Source organism: Phascolarctos cinereus, unplaced genomic scaffold, assembly GCF_003287225.1.
Source record: "Phascolarctos cinereus isolate Bilbo 61053 unplaced genomic scaffold, phaCin_HiC Scaffold_9;HRSCAF=440, whole genome shotgun sequence".
NCBI classification, from domain to species: Eukaryota; Metazoa; Chordata; class Mammalia; order Diprotodontia; family Phascolarctidae; genus Phascolarctos; species Phascolarctos cinereus.
This window is the reverse complement of record NW_027556402.1, coordinates 180,125,710-180,143,537: the sequence shown is the minus strand read 5'-3', so window position 1 is coordinate 180,143,537 and position 17,828 is coordinate 180,125,710.

The following is a 17,828-nucleotide window of genomic DNA, read 5'->3' as shown; positions in this document are numbered from 1 at the left end:
AAGAGGGAAGGAGGGAAAACCAGTGGTCTAAGACAATTTAGGGTAAGTTTGGAAAAGAAATCACTTTAAAAATGGAAGATAAGCTTAAGATATGTTCAGGGGAAAATAATACACCTAAAATGGAAAGCAATTGTAAATATGGAAACTGAGCACGGGGACAGAATGAGCCCAAATATTAGACTAAGGAGAGATGAAACACCTTCATTCAAGTCTTAGAAGGGGTTGTCATATAGAAAAGGATATAGCTATCTTCTACTAGACCTCAGAAGAAAAAACTAAAAACAAAAGCTGCAAGTTTCCAAAAGGCAGATGCAGGTCTAGTGTAAAGAAACATTCCATGGCAGTTAGAGAGTTAATCAAGAGCAGAAGCTCTTTGAGGACAAGAACTTTTCAGATCTAGCGGGTTCTCCCATAGGGATCTTCAACCAAAGTCAAGGTGAGGTGTTTGTCAAGTGCACTAGAGAGGGCATTTTTGTCTAGGCACCGGTGAAACTAGACAGCCTCTGAGGTCCTTTCTAACTCTGAGATCCAATGACTTGAGTGAAGGATCCTTAAGAAAGAATACGTTTCCTAAAAGGAATGCAGAAGAAGTAAGAAGCAGGTTAAAGTACAAGCTTGTAGGCAAAGAGGAGAAAGACGAGTTGATGACAGCTCCTTGAAAACACTACAGAAATTAAGACAAATGAAATGAAGATATATGAATTGTTCATGGCCAAGTCATGTCAATATGATAAAATAAGTATACTATCTAAATTAATTGATAGATCTGATACCATACCAATCAAACTTCTAACAGATTTCTTTATATGTCTGGATAAAATCATTTCCATTTATCTGGAAGAAGAAAAGGTCAAGCATCTCAAAGGTAATAACGGGGGGAGGGGGATAGAATAAAAGAGCCCAAGTAGTACAGTATCTCAAACTGTTCTTTAAAGCAGTACTCATTAAAACTATTTGCACTAGTTTTCAAAACATGAAAAAATTAATCAATGAAGACTCTTTGATAGAAGGAATGCTGCTTTATTTCCTCTTCACATCCTCAGTACCTACCAAAGTTCCTTATACATAGGAAGCAGTTAACGAATGCTTGTTGAATTGAAGTGACTTTTAAACTGAGGCAGGGAATTAGTGCCTGGAAAGTAGGAAAAAGAGAGATCATAATAGTTTGGAAGCCAAGAGAATATGTCAAGAAGCAAAGGTGCATTTTAAGTTTCAGCTCAAGGACCATCTTCTACGTGATCTCTTTCCCAGTCCTTTAACTGCCGGTACCCTTCCTTGCAAACAACCTTGTATTTGACTATTTTGCATTTTTTTCAGTTTATATTTATGTTTTATGTATTTATATCTTCATCCTTTTCCCTCATATTAAAATATGAGCACCATACAAATAGGGATTGTTTTATTCTTTGTACTTGTATCCCCAGTACCTGGCACAATGCCAGGCACATGGTAGGTGCTTATTAAATGGTTGTTGATTGCTTGAGAAGATAATTAACTGTGATAAATCCATTAGAAAGCTCCTGGAGATCAGCAATAAGCTTAGAATGTATAGGAGGAGTGTTCGCGCAACGAAAAGATGGAATGCTGAAAAGCATTTTGTATATTATAAGTCGCTATATAATTGTCAACTGTTATTATTACAAATCTGACAATAAGGGATTGCTTCTGGATTTACAGTAGCTAGGATACTATGTCCCTTTTCAACTAAGGAGTCCCTCTGTTCTGGATTCAGACTGGGTTCAGTACTGGAGAACCTGCCTTTTAATGAAAGGTGACCTGGGTTTCCTTTCTTCATGCTCTTCAGACATACTCCAGAGACACATTATTTAAAGCTTAGGTTTGAGCTCACACCCAGGTTACCCCAAAGGGGGTAATAAAAAGGTATTCATATACAGGATAAGTCAGGTATGGGAATGGCATTTTGTTTAAGAGACAAATTAAGATTAAAGGTAAGAAATCCTTTCAGCACTGGACCACCACATGATCAGAAGCAGCCTAGAAATTTATCCTCTCCAGAAGGTATAAGCACTGCATCTCTGTATCCCATGAGTCCCCATAAGTTTCTAGCGGAGCCCTGAGCTAATGCTCCATTGAATGGCCCCTAAAGGCCTATTTAACCTCCATTGCACAAACAACCTCACTGAAAGAAGCACATCACTTTAGATTTCATTGTCAGGTATGTACATTTAAGAAGCTTATAATTCCTTGTTCACAACACATTTGCCACATAGGAAAGATTCCTTAGTACAATGCTCTGTTTGTCCCCTTTCCACTTTTCTTCACCTTTAGCATAATTTATCAAAACAAAAAAAGGAGCAAAACATGAATTGATCAGTCTCCCTGTTTTAATTTAGCAAGACAGGTCATAATGGCTTTGTTCCTTGGCCAGACATGCCAGAGAACTATTTCCACATATTAATGTGACTTGACTTGGATAGTCATAATTACCCTGACAAGATAAAGAGAATTAGTTAAAACTTAATTACAACCACATGGCTAACAAGTATGACAGTGTGTGTGTGTGTGTGTGTGTGTGTGTGTGTGTGTGTGTGTGTGTGTGTGTGTGTGTGTAGGGACTCAAATTCTTTGTTTTTGGTTTTGCTAGTCGGGAAGGAGGTTCTGCTGAGTTATACCACAAGGGCATCAATTAACAAAGTGAATCAACACAGGTCATAACCTGTCAAATCAGACGCAAAACTCAAGAGAAAAATAAATTAACAGTACTGACACCTGTCCGCCAAAGCCTAACTAATAAACAAGAAGAATAGGATCCCCGATAACACAAAGAAGAAGGACAAACCATGTAAACGAATCGATGCATGTTTTTATCAGTGTGTCATTCCTAAAGCACGAGTCTGACCAAGTCACTGCACTACTCAAGAAACTTTGGTAGATCTCCAATGCCTCTTGAATAAAAAACAAACTTCTCTGTTTGGTATTTAAAGTCTGGCAAATCAGCGAGGTCAACAAGCATTTGAGAAGCCCCTACTGGGCACCGGGCACTATGCTAAGTTCTGGGACACAAAGAAAGGCAAGCTCCTTTTCCCAAGGAGCTCACATTCTAACGGGGGGGGTGGAGCATGCAAACAACTGTGTCCACACAAGATAGGCTATAATCTGTTACTCCATACCGATTTGATATTGCCCCCCTCACATACTCACCACTCTGGACAAATTGGACTACTTGTTGCTTCCAACATTCAACATTCCATCCTTCACCTCTGTGCCTTCACAAAAGCTGTCCTCCACATCTGAGAGGCTTTCCCTTCTAAAGGTCCACCCCTTAGAAGCTCTGGCTCACTGGGAGGCTCAGCACATACTCCCCCTCCTATCTGAGTCTTTTCCTGGTCTTCCACACCCTAAATGTTAGTGCTCTCTATCTGCCTTAAAATGAGGTTGTATTTGTTCTATATAAGTTTTGTATTCAGTGTACATGCTATATCCCTCTGGTAGAATAAAACATTCCCCCCCCCACCTCAAGATCAGATACTATTCCATTTATATTTTTGCATCTCCATAAGTAGAACATAATAAAGCCTTAAGAGGACTGAGAGGTGCCTTATAAGGGAATCTTCTAAGCTAAGTTTTGTTCTACCAAGTCAAATGCTTTTTTTAGGGTAAACAACAAATATGGTGCCATTATGTGTCTTCCACACCTTTCAGTGACATTAGGATCGTGAAGTCATGGTGCTTAATAAATGCTTGTTGGGTTGTGATAAGTCACTGCTTAACACCCAGATTAGGAAAAGAAAGAGTATATTCACCTTTACAAATGGAGATAATGAAGAATTTTCTTCAAATAGCACTAATGGAATGTGACAGTCTCTAATTTCAGCCACTTCTACATAATGGTGACCATCAGGGAACTGTCCATGAAGATGATGCTTGAAAGAGTCAGCTCCACAAGGCTGCTCAAGATAATCAACACATTAGAGAACTGGTCCACCAACCAGGGAGAACAATGAGCAGAAAACTTGCAGCCCCCTCCCCAAATGTTTAATGGAAAGAAGGATGGGGTAGAATCTTCAAAAGCGATTACATGATAGATGAAGAGAATGCAGAATGTCAGGGCTTACTAATATCCTAAAGGCAGTTCATTGAGAAAGGAGATACTAGGTAGACCCTGTAACAAGGATGATATACGACAGGTTGACCATCCAACCTATAGATTGGGTTCCCTAGGACTACAACAGCTTACCGGAAGGCCAAAAACTGGATGAGAGGAGCCAACATTGAAAGATTTGATTTTAGTGCTCTTTAGGTGAGCCAACATAGAAACAGCATTCATTCCACCTTACATGTGCTGCCTTACCTGTTTCAACTCCATTGAACAAGATGCCTGCAACCCCCCATCCCCACCCCCACAAACCACCCCCCAGGATAAGTTCATCACTTCTAAACTCACCACCATGCTGCTAACTCAAGCTTTAATTGATTCCACTTCCCTCAGACCCCTCTCCCTTCTGACTGCAGGTTTGGAGGGTGAGGTACCAAATTCCTCTTTATAGAGGGCAAAAATTGGACTCTCAGCTCACTCCACTCTGCATCTGGTGCCCTGCCTTGGTTTCAACTTCACAGAACAATACAATCCAGCTTAGTACTGTCTGGTGTCCCCTCTCCCCATCCCCTTTCTGCCTCCTTTTGTGTATTCTCTCACCCTTCACATTGTCAGCTCTTTGAGAGGAGGGACTCTTTCTTTTTATTAATTGTATTCCCAGCACTTAGCACAGGGCCTGGAACACAGTAGGTGCTTAATAAATGTTCACTGGATAGAATTAGACATGAGAATTTGTATTCAAATGCTGAATATTAATATGGTTGTGAAGAGGACCAAAATGACATCACTATGTTAGAGTCAAGTTACAGTACATCCAACTGCGGCTGATCAGACCAATGTGAGATCCAAATGTTCTACCCCAGGTCGGGCACAAATAGTCCACGTGAACATTTGCGGTGGATTCTCTAAATGCGCATCTTACATTTCTTTTGAGCTATTTCAATTCTGCTTTGTTCATAGAGCACAGCACCTTCTCTGATGAGGGCACAACGTTCTGGGCAGTCCTGTGCCAGTGTCTCGCATGTCACACAATCAATTCCAAAGTTCTTAAGAGAGACCTTGAGAGTGTCCTTGTGTCACTTCTTCTGACCACCATGTGAGTGCTTACCCTGTGTGAGTTCTCCATATAACAGTCTTTTGGGCAAGCATACATTTGGAACTTGAACAATGTGGCCAGCCCATTGGAGTTGCACTCTCTGCAGTAAAGTTTGAATGCTTGGCAGTTTAGTTCCAGAAAGGACCTCAGTGTCTGGTTTCTTATCATACCAGATGATCTTCAGAATCTTCCTAAGACAACTCAAATGGAAGTGATTCAGTTTCCTGGCATGGCACTGGCATACTCTCCAGGTTTCATAGGCATACAACAATGAGGTCAGCACAACAACTCTATAGACCTTCAGTCTGGTAGTCAGTCTAATACCTCTTCTCTCCCACACTTTCCTTCAGAGCCTCCCAAACACTGAGTTAGTTCTGGTAATTCATGCATCAACCACATTATCAAAGCGCACATCCCTAGAAAGTATACTGCCAAGGTAAGTGAACTTATCCAGAGCATTCAAAACTTCTGCATTTATTATAACTGCTGGTTATACATATAGATGGCGTGGTGCTGGCTGATGGAGCACCTGTGTTTTTTTGGTGTTAATTGTTATGACACAACCTCTCTGGACAACAGTTTTCTCAAAAGCCAATTAAAAAAGCATCTATATAGAGGCAGTATGATGCAGTGGATGGAGTATTAGATTTGAAGTCAGGAAGACTTGGTTTCAAATTTTAATTCTTATAACTACTATTAGCTAATGTGATTCTTAACCTCAGGAAAATGTCCAAGAATTATCTACTGTCTTAGATCAGTTGGGTTGCAATCTGTTTTGATGGAGGGAATTCCCACACTGGGATTTAATGATACTAGTAATATCCTATATAAAATGGAGGGGGGAACTCTTGGATTAAATGACTCCTGTGATCCTTTTTACCTCTAAGTCTATAACTCTGGTGCATTCAATATTTGACTAGCTAGCATATCAATTGTCAAGGTTCTTTACTTCTGGTCTGTGACTTAAGGCCATTTTGTTTCTTGCTATCACCTCTACCAAAGAGATCATAAGGAAGTCCAATAAAAAGGTTAAACCAAAACTATTATAAGACACTACTTGTTAGACAGCTCTGAACCAAGATTCAAACTCTGAGCCCAGATCAATAACCGTATTACTTTAAAATCCTGTTATAACAATATAGTGACAACTAAAGTTAGAGACTGCCTGGGGGGCAGGTAGGTGGCACAGTGGATAGAGCATCGGCCCTGAATTCAGAAGGACCTGAGTTCAAATCAGGCCTCAAACACATAACACTTACTAGCTGTGTGACCCTGGGCAAGTCACTTAACCCCATTGCCTAGCCAAAAAAAAAACAAAAAAAAAAAGTTAGAGACTGCCCTAGCCTACTTATAGTAAAATAGTATTCCGTTATAGTTATATACCACAACTTGTTCAGCCCTAATCCAATTGCATTGTCATCCAACAGCATTACTATTATTTTCATTACAACAAAATTCACTCTTATAAATGGTTCAATAAAATACATTTTTCTAGTCTGGATTCCTTTTGCTGAGGATTGTTTCAAGGAATAATATCATCTTGACAACTGTTATACTTTATTGCATGTAATATGTAAAATTGGTTTGGATATTCTCTTGATGTTCATCTCATTTATTTATATTCTTCAAGGACTTACCCCATGGCCTATAAAGGACAACATGTCCTACGTCTTAACAAATAGGAATGTCAATAGGAGTGCTTCTGGTTGGCTGAAAATAAGACCACAATTCAATACATGGAAATTAAAGAGCTTAGACATGCACATTTCTGAGATCTGAGTAAAACATTTTGAAGACGAGTGCAAACACTTGGATATTTGACAGAAAATTCTAGCCTAATGCATGAGGTGGCCACCTATACTATAGCACCTCATATTTTTTACACAGAGCATAGGAACACTTATTCACTCTCTGGGATGGTTCACTCTCTCCAACTTTCCACTCTTCAGATGGGGCTAGCTTCCCAGAAAAGGACTACTACCATATGGTCAAACTCAAAGACTCTTGGACTCCTAGAGGTGACTCCATTGTAAGAAAAGACATTCCTTCCACTTTATCTCTAAAGCCTTTGCCAATGTGCTTCTATTTCCATAAAACCATAAACTCACAAGGCTAATGTATTTAGCTCTTAAACATAACCATTTACTTAAAAATAAGACAAAAGAAATAATAATAACATCACAGGTATTTTCATATCATGAATAGTAAATATATCAAAATCCACACAAAAATCTGGTTCACATCCTCCCACTGATCCACTGGATATGTGAGGGACAGTGGGCACTCTTACAAAAACTTCCCAAAGAGGCACATGAGTGAGAAAAAATGGAATGGAATTCACAATTATGGAACTATAAACTTCAGTTTCCTCTTTCTGTCTCAGTCCAAAAAGTTTCTTGATAAACATAGCTTCTGCATTGAATAGATGCTTCCACTGCTAAACTGAGCTGATCCTTCCTCCTTCTAACTGACTGACTGAGCCCATATGAGGTGTCAGCCAAGCTAGTCATTCTGCTCAGCAGCTTCTCTGAGTCACTACTTCCATTATGTTCCTCTGCCTAGCTAATAGTTAATAACCAAATTTTCATCTTCCATCAATGATCAGGTAAATTACATTTTCTCATGACAATAGAAAAGTTCTGGTGCCAATATTTTTCCACTTATTAGTGGATTCTTTTGTGTATTTTCACTGAATGTCTCCCATGCCTGGAATACTCTCTCTCTCCCCACATTTATCACCTGGCTTCCTTAGCTTACTTCAGGTTTAAACTAAAATCCCACCTTTTGCAAGAAGCCTTTCCTAGTACCCCTTAATGCTACTGCCTTCTCTCTAAGATTATTGTCCAATTATGTACACATAATGTATATATGCACATATATGTATGTGTGCATATATAGAGTACATATAATGTACATATGCACTTATATATCTATATGTATGAGTACATATGTATGTGTGTATTTATATATGTGCATATAAATGTATTTTATATAAGTGTGTGTATATGTCTTATTTGTACATAATTGTCTGCATGCTGTCTTCCCATTAAATTGTGAGTTCCTTGAGGACACAAACTGTTTTTGTACATCTTTGTATCACCAATACTTAGCACAGTAGCTGTCAATTAGAAAACTCATAATAAATACTCATCGACTTGAAATGACTAAAAGTTTGCAAATTCTTCATATATTAAAGCATACTGTGTTCTTCATTCACTCCAGTTTTCTACAATGTGTCACATTTAAATGAACAACTGCTGTCTCAGAACTCTAAGTCAAGTCTTAACTTTACTAACTACTTCTTTTAGAACTCAGAGGAGCCCTGCACTCCAGATGTCAAGGGAGGGAATCTGTTGCTGGACTGGAGGGCAACCGAATGCGGTCCCTTTCTTGTCTAAGATTCTGTGACAGTCAGATTGCTTGTGACAGCCACAGAATCTCAGGGGAGAAAGGGACATCAATAGCCATCTAATGCAACCCTTATTTGAAAAGAGTTCTCTCCTAAAGCATATGTAACTAATTAAGCCTTTACTTGAAGATTTCTAGGGAGAGGGAATCCACTACTCCCTCAGACAGACCTTTCTATTTTTGCATAGGTGACACAGTAGATAGAGCGTTGGGCCTGAACTAAGGAAGGCTCATCTTCCTGAATTCAAATCCAGACTCAAACATTCACTAGCTAGGTCACCCTGGGCAGGTCACTTAACCCTGTTTGCCTCAGTTCCTCATCTGTAAAATGATGTGGAGGAGGAAATGGCAAACCACTCCAATATCTTTGCCAAGAAAACCCCAGATGAGATCATAAAGAGCTGGGTACAACTGAAATGACCGAACATCAAAAAATTATTATGGAGAGTCACATAAATCATCAGCATTTCTATAAATCATTTCTATATATTGCTGACAAAGTCCAACAGGAAGAGATAGAAAAAGAAATTCCATTTAAAATAACTACAGGGGCAGCTAGATGGTGCAGTGGGTAGAGCACCTGACCTGAAGTCAGGAGGACCTGAGTTCAAATCCAGCCTCAGACACATAACACTTACTAGCTATGTGACCCTGGACAAGTCACTTAATCCCATTGCCTAGCCAAAAAAAAAACTACAGACAACATACCTGCCAAGACAAATCCAGGAACTATATCAATGCAATTACAAAACACTTTTCACACAAATAAAGTCAGATCTAAATAATCTGAAAAATATTATTTAAATCAAAGCTATCTATAGTGATATAAAAATACTATAAACCATCATTGATTAGAGAAATACAAATTAAAACAACTCTAAGGTATCACCTCATACCTATCAGATTGGCTAATACGATAGAAAAGGAAAATGACAAATGTTGGAAGGAATGTGGAAAAATTGGGACACTAATGCACTGTTGGTAGAGTTGTGAACTGATCCAACCATTTTAACGAGCACCTTGGAACTATGCCCAAAAGGTTATAAAACTGTGAATACCCTTTGACCCAGTAATACTACTATTAGGTCTGTACCCCAAAGAGATCAAAGAAAAAGGAAAAAGATCTGCACATACAAAAACATTTATAACAGCTCTTTTTGTAGCGGCAAAGAATTGGAAATTGAGGAGATGTCCATCAATTAGATTATGGCTGAACAAGTTGTAATATATAATTGTAATGGGATACTATTTTGCTATAAGAAATAATGAGGAGGAGGATTTCAGAAAAACCTGGAAAGATGTATGTGAACTGATACAAAGTGAAGTGAGTAGAACCAAGAGAGTGTCAGATACAGTAACAGCAATATTGTACAATAATCAATTTTGAATGACTTAGCTATTCTCAGCAATACAATGATCCAAGACAATTCTGAAGAGCTTATGATGAAAAAATGCTATCCACCTACAGAGAAAAAACTGACAGAATCTGAATGGAGATTTTTTTTAACTTTTTCGTGCAACTTTTTTACTTTTTCTTTTTTAACTTTTATGTGAATGCAACTTTTTTACTTTATTTTTCTTGGGGGTTTTTTGGTCTGTTTTTTTTTTTTGTAGCACAGCCAATATGAAATATGTTGTGCATGACTGCATATGTATAATCTAGAGCAAATTGCTTGCCTTTTTATTGAGGGGGAGGGGAAGAGAGAATTTGCAACTCAAAATTTTTAAAAATGAATGTTAAAATTGTTTTACAGTGGATAGAGCTCCAGCCTTGGAGTCAGGAGGACTTGAGTTCAAATCCAATCTCGGACACATAACACACAACACTTAATAGCTATGTTGTGACCCTGGGCAAGTCACTTAACCCTAATTGCCTAGCAAAAAGCAAAAAACAAAAGTGTTTTACATGTAGTTGGGGGAAATTATTTTTAATTAAAAAAAGAAGCTTTTAAAAAATTATTATGGGGAGGGATACAATAGTTGCCTTCAAATATTCGAAGAAAAGTCATATAGAATTGGGATTAGAGTTGCTCTGCCTAACACTGCAGGGCAGAATTGCAACCAATGAGTAAGAATTACAAAGGCCCAGATTTTAACACAAAATAAGGGAAAATATCCTAACAGTTAAGGTTGTTCAAAAGTAAAATGGGCTACCTTAGGAGGTAGGGAGTTCCCCATCACTGGAGGTCTTCAAGCAAAGGGTAAGTAAACACTTGTCATGAATATTACAGAGACCATTCATGCTTAGGGTAAGAGTTATACTTGATGATTTCTACAATCCCTTCTAATTCTGCCATTCTATATGATTACCTGATTCTACCTCAGGCCTCATGATTCCCTATCTATGCTGGACAATTGGAAAATTGGCAACTTGGTTTTCCCCCCATACCTCATTACCTCAACAATCTGTACTGGGTTTGCCTCACCCCCTATCCTCCAATTCCATTTGAAAAAGTCAGAATTACATAGGCTGTAGGAACTAGTAAAATTTTAAAGCCAAAATTGCTAGGAAAGTTTCCATTTCCAGGGGAAAAAAAATCATCACTTTCAAAGAATTGTAATAAGCTTACCCCCATCTGAAGTCCTGGCAACCCACAACCTACTCAACAGAACACAAAACAAGTCTATCTGAAGAAAGACTGGTATTTCTTTCAAGATGCAAATCTTCTGCTGGGTAATTTGTCTTACACACAAAAACATTAACCTTTGGAATCCAGTGTCTGTGTTAATAAAGTAATATTCAGCTCACACTAGCGGCCACCTCATGACATCCTGTTGGAGTGTAATGCAGTAACATCCCATTTGTCAGTGAGGTCAGCTCCTTAGGCACTACATAATTTGGAAATGTGAAAGATCCCAAATTATCTTTTCCTAAGGTGACAAATCAGGTACAGCACTCACAAGCCCAGACATTTTGCTCACTGAAATAAACAAAATACAACTGAATTAAGGGCATCAATCTCTTCACAGTTTAGCAAAAACAAGTTTATTTCTTATCCTGAAAACAATTCCTTAGACTTGATTCTGGAGACCAATTCATTAATCCTATTGTGTCAGAGAGAAGATTAGGTACAATTGCTAATCTATCCAGCAAGAATAAAACATGGCCATGACCCAGAATTGCATGAAGGAGACATCTAGTTACTTGCGCTCTTATTTAAAATGCAGAGCAAATATTCTGTGCTCTGGAAAGTGGATCATCCTGATGGTGTTTTTCCAAAGGCAATGTAATAGTGAGCAGATCACATCTTCACAGTCCCATAATCAACGAAAATGCAGAAAATACATGATCCCACTGCGTTTATTGCTTGTTGATCACAAAAAAGCCTTTGACATGGTAGGGCAAAACATAGTCTTAAAGGCTCTCCAACAAAGTCTTTCATGCTGATGTTAAGATCATGTAAGATTGCTTGACAGCTGCAGTTACAGATAACTTTGTTTGAGCAAGGCATAAAGGACAGAGTCGTATTCTCACCAAAGCCTTCATCATCCTCATTGAATATGTCCAACATGTGGAAGCCCAAATGAAAGAGAGATTCCTTATATGTGAGAACGTCCTCCAGATGTTACTGTTTGCAGGTGACAATGCACCATTTCATCAAGCCCCTAGTATACTATGCTGCCTCCTCATTGAGATCCATGGCCACTGAAAAGAGAACAAATATTCCACAAAAGAAAAAATTAATCAAGAATGCCTAATATACAGACTATGATATGTGGTTTAGACCTATAATTGTGTAGGGCAATGAAGCCAAACTCTAATAGGAAGGGACTCCTGTGCATATTGACTTAGAAAATCACAAATTATATTATCTATGCTGTATTCTATTTTTATTTATTTCCTAAACATTAGATTTTTTTCCTTTTTTTATTAATTTATTTATTTTCGGTTTTCAACATTCACTTTCATAAGATTTTGAGTTCCAAATTTTCTCTCCCTTCCTTCTTCCTTCCTTCCCCTCACAAGATGGCATGCAATCTGAGATAGGCTCTATATATACATTCATATAAACATATTTTCACATTAGTCATGTTGTAAAGAAGAATTAGAACCATCCCCATTAGATTTGGATCTGACTTGGCTGCACTCTTTTGCAAGTGAGTTTGATGCCTTTTATAGGGCTCTCCCTCTGCCAATACAAAGAAGCAACTCCTGTTTATTCACAGTCCTAGAGAGATGTCCAGAGCACCCTGGAAGGTAAATTGGTTTATCTCTGGTCACATAACTAGTATGTGCCAAAGGCAGAATTTAAAGCCAGATCTTCATGATTTCAAGCCTAGCACTCTGTCCACTACACTACTGTGAACTTAGAGCACCCCTCCCCCTTCAAAAAGAAAATATGCCTATCACAATCCTCCTTAATCTCTGCGCCTTCCCTCTGAAATTACCTCCATTTTTTTTTAACTGGGACAATTAAATCTTTTGTCTTCTGTAGTTTTCATTTATGATTTCTTGAAATATAGCTCTACAAAAACAGGCTTTGGAAAAGTCTTTTATGATTCCAATGGAACTATTTAACTATGCCTTTAAACCCAATTCATTTTGGCTTTCATTGATTGGCTAATCAATGGTCCCAGCCCAAGCTTCTCTTGCTCATTGTTTGGGTTTTGGAGGCTCAGAGTCAATGAAATAGAAATTGTTTCTGTTCTGGCCAGAAACTGAGGCTCTTCCCCTCTCAGAGTGACTTTTTTATGAGGCCAAACTAGGCTCTCTTTGTCTCAATTCTTACCTAGCCTTTACTCACTAAATGGGTGTTGCCTCGAACAAATTGAAACCTGGAAAAGACCTTAGCTTAAAAAGGCCAAGGTCTTCTACTGCTTCCTGGGCCATCGCCAGTCATCTTGACATATCTCGCCACTGGACTCTGATGGCTTTGGAGAAGAGAGAGTAAGGCCGTTGACTGCACAGCTCTGCCTGACGAATCCAATTCACTTGCAAGTCAAGACATTACCCTGATGACGTCATTGGTCCTCTTTGAGAATGAAGAACAAACAGCAACCTCCTGCTTACTGTGTCTATCTGTCTCCTGTTTGTACATAGCTGTTTGCATGTTGTCTCTCTACCTTACACTGACAACAGCAACTATCACTTCTGTATTTTTATATCACCCCACTTAGTGCAGTACCTGGCACACAGTAGGTACTTAATAAACGTTAATTGAATGAATCATCAGACAAACCACTGAGTTAGTCCACCAGTACATATGTCTCGTACAGACACTGAAAATTAAAAATGGAGGCGAAGAACTGAATAGAAGGATGAAAACAGGCTAGACTGTATTTCGGGAACATGTGCACTACTTTTAACAATTTCAAATTGCTCATTGTCCCTTTTCTTCCCATCTCACCCCTCCCAAAAAAGGCTTTCTTTTAAACATCATTACTTTTCTGTTGATGTGATATAGCTATGAACCAAAGACCACCACAATGTCCAAAGAATCAAGATTCCAGATAATCTCAAGAAAACAGTGAGTGGAGGCAGAGTTGAAGGCAGTTCAAACAGCTATGAGTATTTACACCTCAGAAACTAGTGCACACATCAGGGCCTGATTTAGTGGTTTGTTGATTAAATAGACTTAAGAAAGTGATGGGGAAAAAATGTTAATAATTCAGATTAAACTTAAAAGCTGTCCTGGCTACATTTTTTTTCCAGAGAGCTGGTTTGTCAAATATTTGCCACCACACCTTTGGCTATAACATTTCCAACTATGGCTAGCGCACAAGAAATCCTATGCAAGATCTTGCTCAGGACGTGTATGCTCAAAAAAGGAGATGGACTGGTTACACAGTGAGGGGGAAGGATAACAGATGGACAGCCTGAGGGCTACATTAGGATCCATATAAAATTTTGGAGGTTTTTTTGATTTGGTTTGTCTTTTTTAAGACCTGGAGGAAAGCCTCCAGCACTTTGGGTAGGTCCTTTAAGGAAGATTTATATAAGGACACAAACAAGAATCCCACAGAATGAGAAAGGAGGCATGGGTTGCTATGCACAGTGAGGAGGGAAGGACTGTGCTGATGAGCTCCCGGATCAATCCAAGCCTCCAGTGGCAACTGTAGCAAACCTAGTAAGTGGGTTGTTTTTTAACAAAAAGAAAATAAGATGACTATGCAGAATATATGCAATAAAAATAGTTTTTCTGTGTTATTCTGCAGGGAGAGGCTGTTTTATGGTAGAGAGAGAGAGTTGACCTCAGTGTCAGGGAAAACCTAGGTTCACATTCAGTGCCTCTTAATAAATGTTTGTTGATTTATTGAACCTGGCCTCCCGGTGTCTGAGGTGACTCTCTGAGACTTTAAGCTGCAGAGAATGTACCTGTAGAATAATAGTAGCTAGAATTTACATAGAGCTTTATGGTTTGCAAAGCAGTTTACATAAGTTAACTCATTTGACCTTCACATCAGCCCTGGGAGTTCCATATTTTCATATTAAGGATGAAGAATCTAAGGCCCAGAGAGGTAAAGTGATTTGCTGAGGATAACACAGCTAGGAAGCAGGATTTGAACTCAGGTCTTCCCAGCTCCAGGTCCCATGCTCTATCCTCTGTACTACCTACCTGCCTATACCACTGTAAATTACAAGAGTTCCAGGAGTTCCTTGCACTAATAAATCACAGGTCCACCCCAGAAAATAAACAAATTCTGCTATAAAATATCATATTTGTGAGTCAATAGTCCTCTTTCAAAAAGAGCTAACAAATCAAATTTATTCTGAATGACATCTCACATTTGTTTGTACTTTGTTAGGGCCCAGAGGCATACCTATATGCATTAATGATAACAACACATTTCTACAGCAATTTGGCATTTTCCTCACAAAATCCTGTGAAATGGCTGCAGAAATGCCATTATCCCCATTTTTCAGATGAAGAAACATGTTCAGATTGCTGGAATGTCTTGCCCAATATTGGTCAGGTAGTGAGTGTGTCAGAGCTGGGATTCAAAATCAGGTTTTATGAATTCAGATCTGATCCTGGTTTACTAATATGAGTTGCATGGGCAATTTGGGCACAATGTGGGTTTTAAAATCATCTAGAAATTTAATGTTTGTTTACTTTTAAACAGATAATGAAACATGGATGTTTTCATAGCACAAAAAAACAAAAAAGTATTTTTTCAGGCTGCAAGAAGACATGGGTGAGAGGCCCAATAAATTCAGTTCAATTTGACAAAAAATTTTAAACTCCTGTGGAGCTTTTCACTTCTTTAAATACAGCCAAATCCACCACAAATCTCATGACTCTTCAGAAACTTAAAAATAATTTATTCTCAATAATTTCATTCCACATTTTACCATCACTTTTTTATGAACTCACATTTTCTATAAACAAATAAGTAAATTCAACACACTTGTTAGACAAGGGTGTGTAAGAGATAGAAGAGGTTCAAACTGTAGAAGAAACAATTTCAGGAGGGAAGGAGGAAGGAAAATGCACATAAAGATGCAAATGTCATGTTATCCAGGAAAATCGATGAGAGGGGAAAGACCTCTGGGCCATGTCTATGTTGCTAACTTAGATGAAACAATTTGTGTACAAATTTTGCAAGTAGTAGAATCCAACCTGAATTTCCACTACAACCATCTATGAGGCAAAATATATCCACCTACAATGTCGAATGCTACTATTAAACAATGAGTTATACTCCATAAAGTCTCGGTCATTTTTAAGTGATGCAAATCCATTCGAAACATCCATGTAGATGGGTTTTCAGCTAAAGTATCTTCATATTTCTGAACTACTCAGACCATAGTGTGGGTAGTTTCAAATAATCCCTTTTAACTGTCAAACTTATCATATCTCTTTCAGAGAGTCCTTCAAGGCTGAAAAAAGCTATATTCCAAGTCTGAAACATTGGGCAAAATCAAAAAGCTTGATTTTATACCACCAGCTTCAGTAGCCTCTCCCAAAGAGATTGTAGGTACTGTTACTGTACCTTTAAGAGTCAATGGAATCTTGGAGGGACAATTTAATTGTCACTATGAAGAGTGTGAAGAGACCAAGTTTTTTAGCTGTCATTCCAGAGAGAATGTTTCAACTATGATGTCTGAAAAGAAGATGGGGGGTGGGGGAGGAAGGACTAAGGGAACTTATTCCTTGAGAGAAGTGAATTTAAGCTTCCTCTTTTGAAAAAAAAAATGAAAATTCTTGAGAAGATGCTTTAATCAGTATCCTAAGAGAACTAAACAGCAAAATTGTGTGAGAAGTTAGCAGTTGTAAGCAATATTTAAAGAAGACTTTGGCTGTGATCATTCTCACTAATGTGAGATCATAACTAATTATTTGTCTTTGTCTTATTGTTCATCATTCCATTAAACAGTATTGTCAGTAACCTTGATGGTATTTTAAGGCCGAACAACCAGGGAGTTTTATATAGGGAAAGAGACAAACAAATGCTTATAGAAAGAAAAAAAACTTTCTCTATTTTAAGAAATAAACATTTTATCAATTGGGGTGAGGGTTCACAGCTAAATGATTAATTAGTGAGAGATGCTATAATTTTAAAATCTAACGTGGAAATATCAGAACACATCTCTGACTGCTTTAGAACTCAAGATTAAGGATAAGTAAGGAAATTGGATGAGTAGTGAGTTAAATGGTGGTGATCACTCCACCTAGGATATATGTGGGTGGTCAACTCTGCACTCCAGCTGTATGCACAGTCCTACAATTGAGTTCAGAAGTTTAGTTTAAAACTGCTAGTTCAACAGGCTGATTTCAGACAAACCTGGAAAGACTTATATGATCTGATGCTGAGTGAAGTGAGCAGAGCCAAGAGGACTTTGTACACAATAACAGCCACGTTATGCAATGACTAAGATTGTTAAACTGAACCCTTCTCAGCATTACGAGGATCTAAGACATCTCCAGAGGCCTCGGGATGAAAAATGCTGTCCACATCCAAAGAAAGAACTGTGGAAGTCAAATCAGTATCACTTATTTTTACCTTCTGTTGAGTTTTGTTTTATCTTTCTGATGGTTCCTCCTGTTGGTTTTAATTTTTACTTACAACTTCACTAATGTGAAAATATGTTTAATGGGTATGTAAATGTAAAGCCTATATCAAATTGTGTGCTGTCTTGGGGAGGGTGGGGTGGGGAGGAAGGGGGAGAAAAATTTACAACTCAAAAGCATATGGAAGTGATTGTTGATAAATCAAAATAAATTAATAAAATTTAAAAAAACCTGCTAGTTCAAAATGCAAGCATTAACGACAGTCCACATAAAAAAGAACTAGTTTTTAGCTGACCACAAACTTAATATGAGC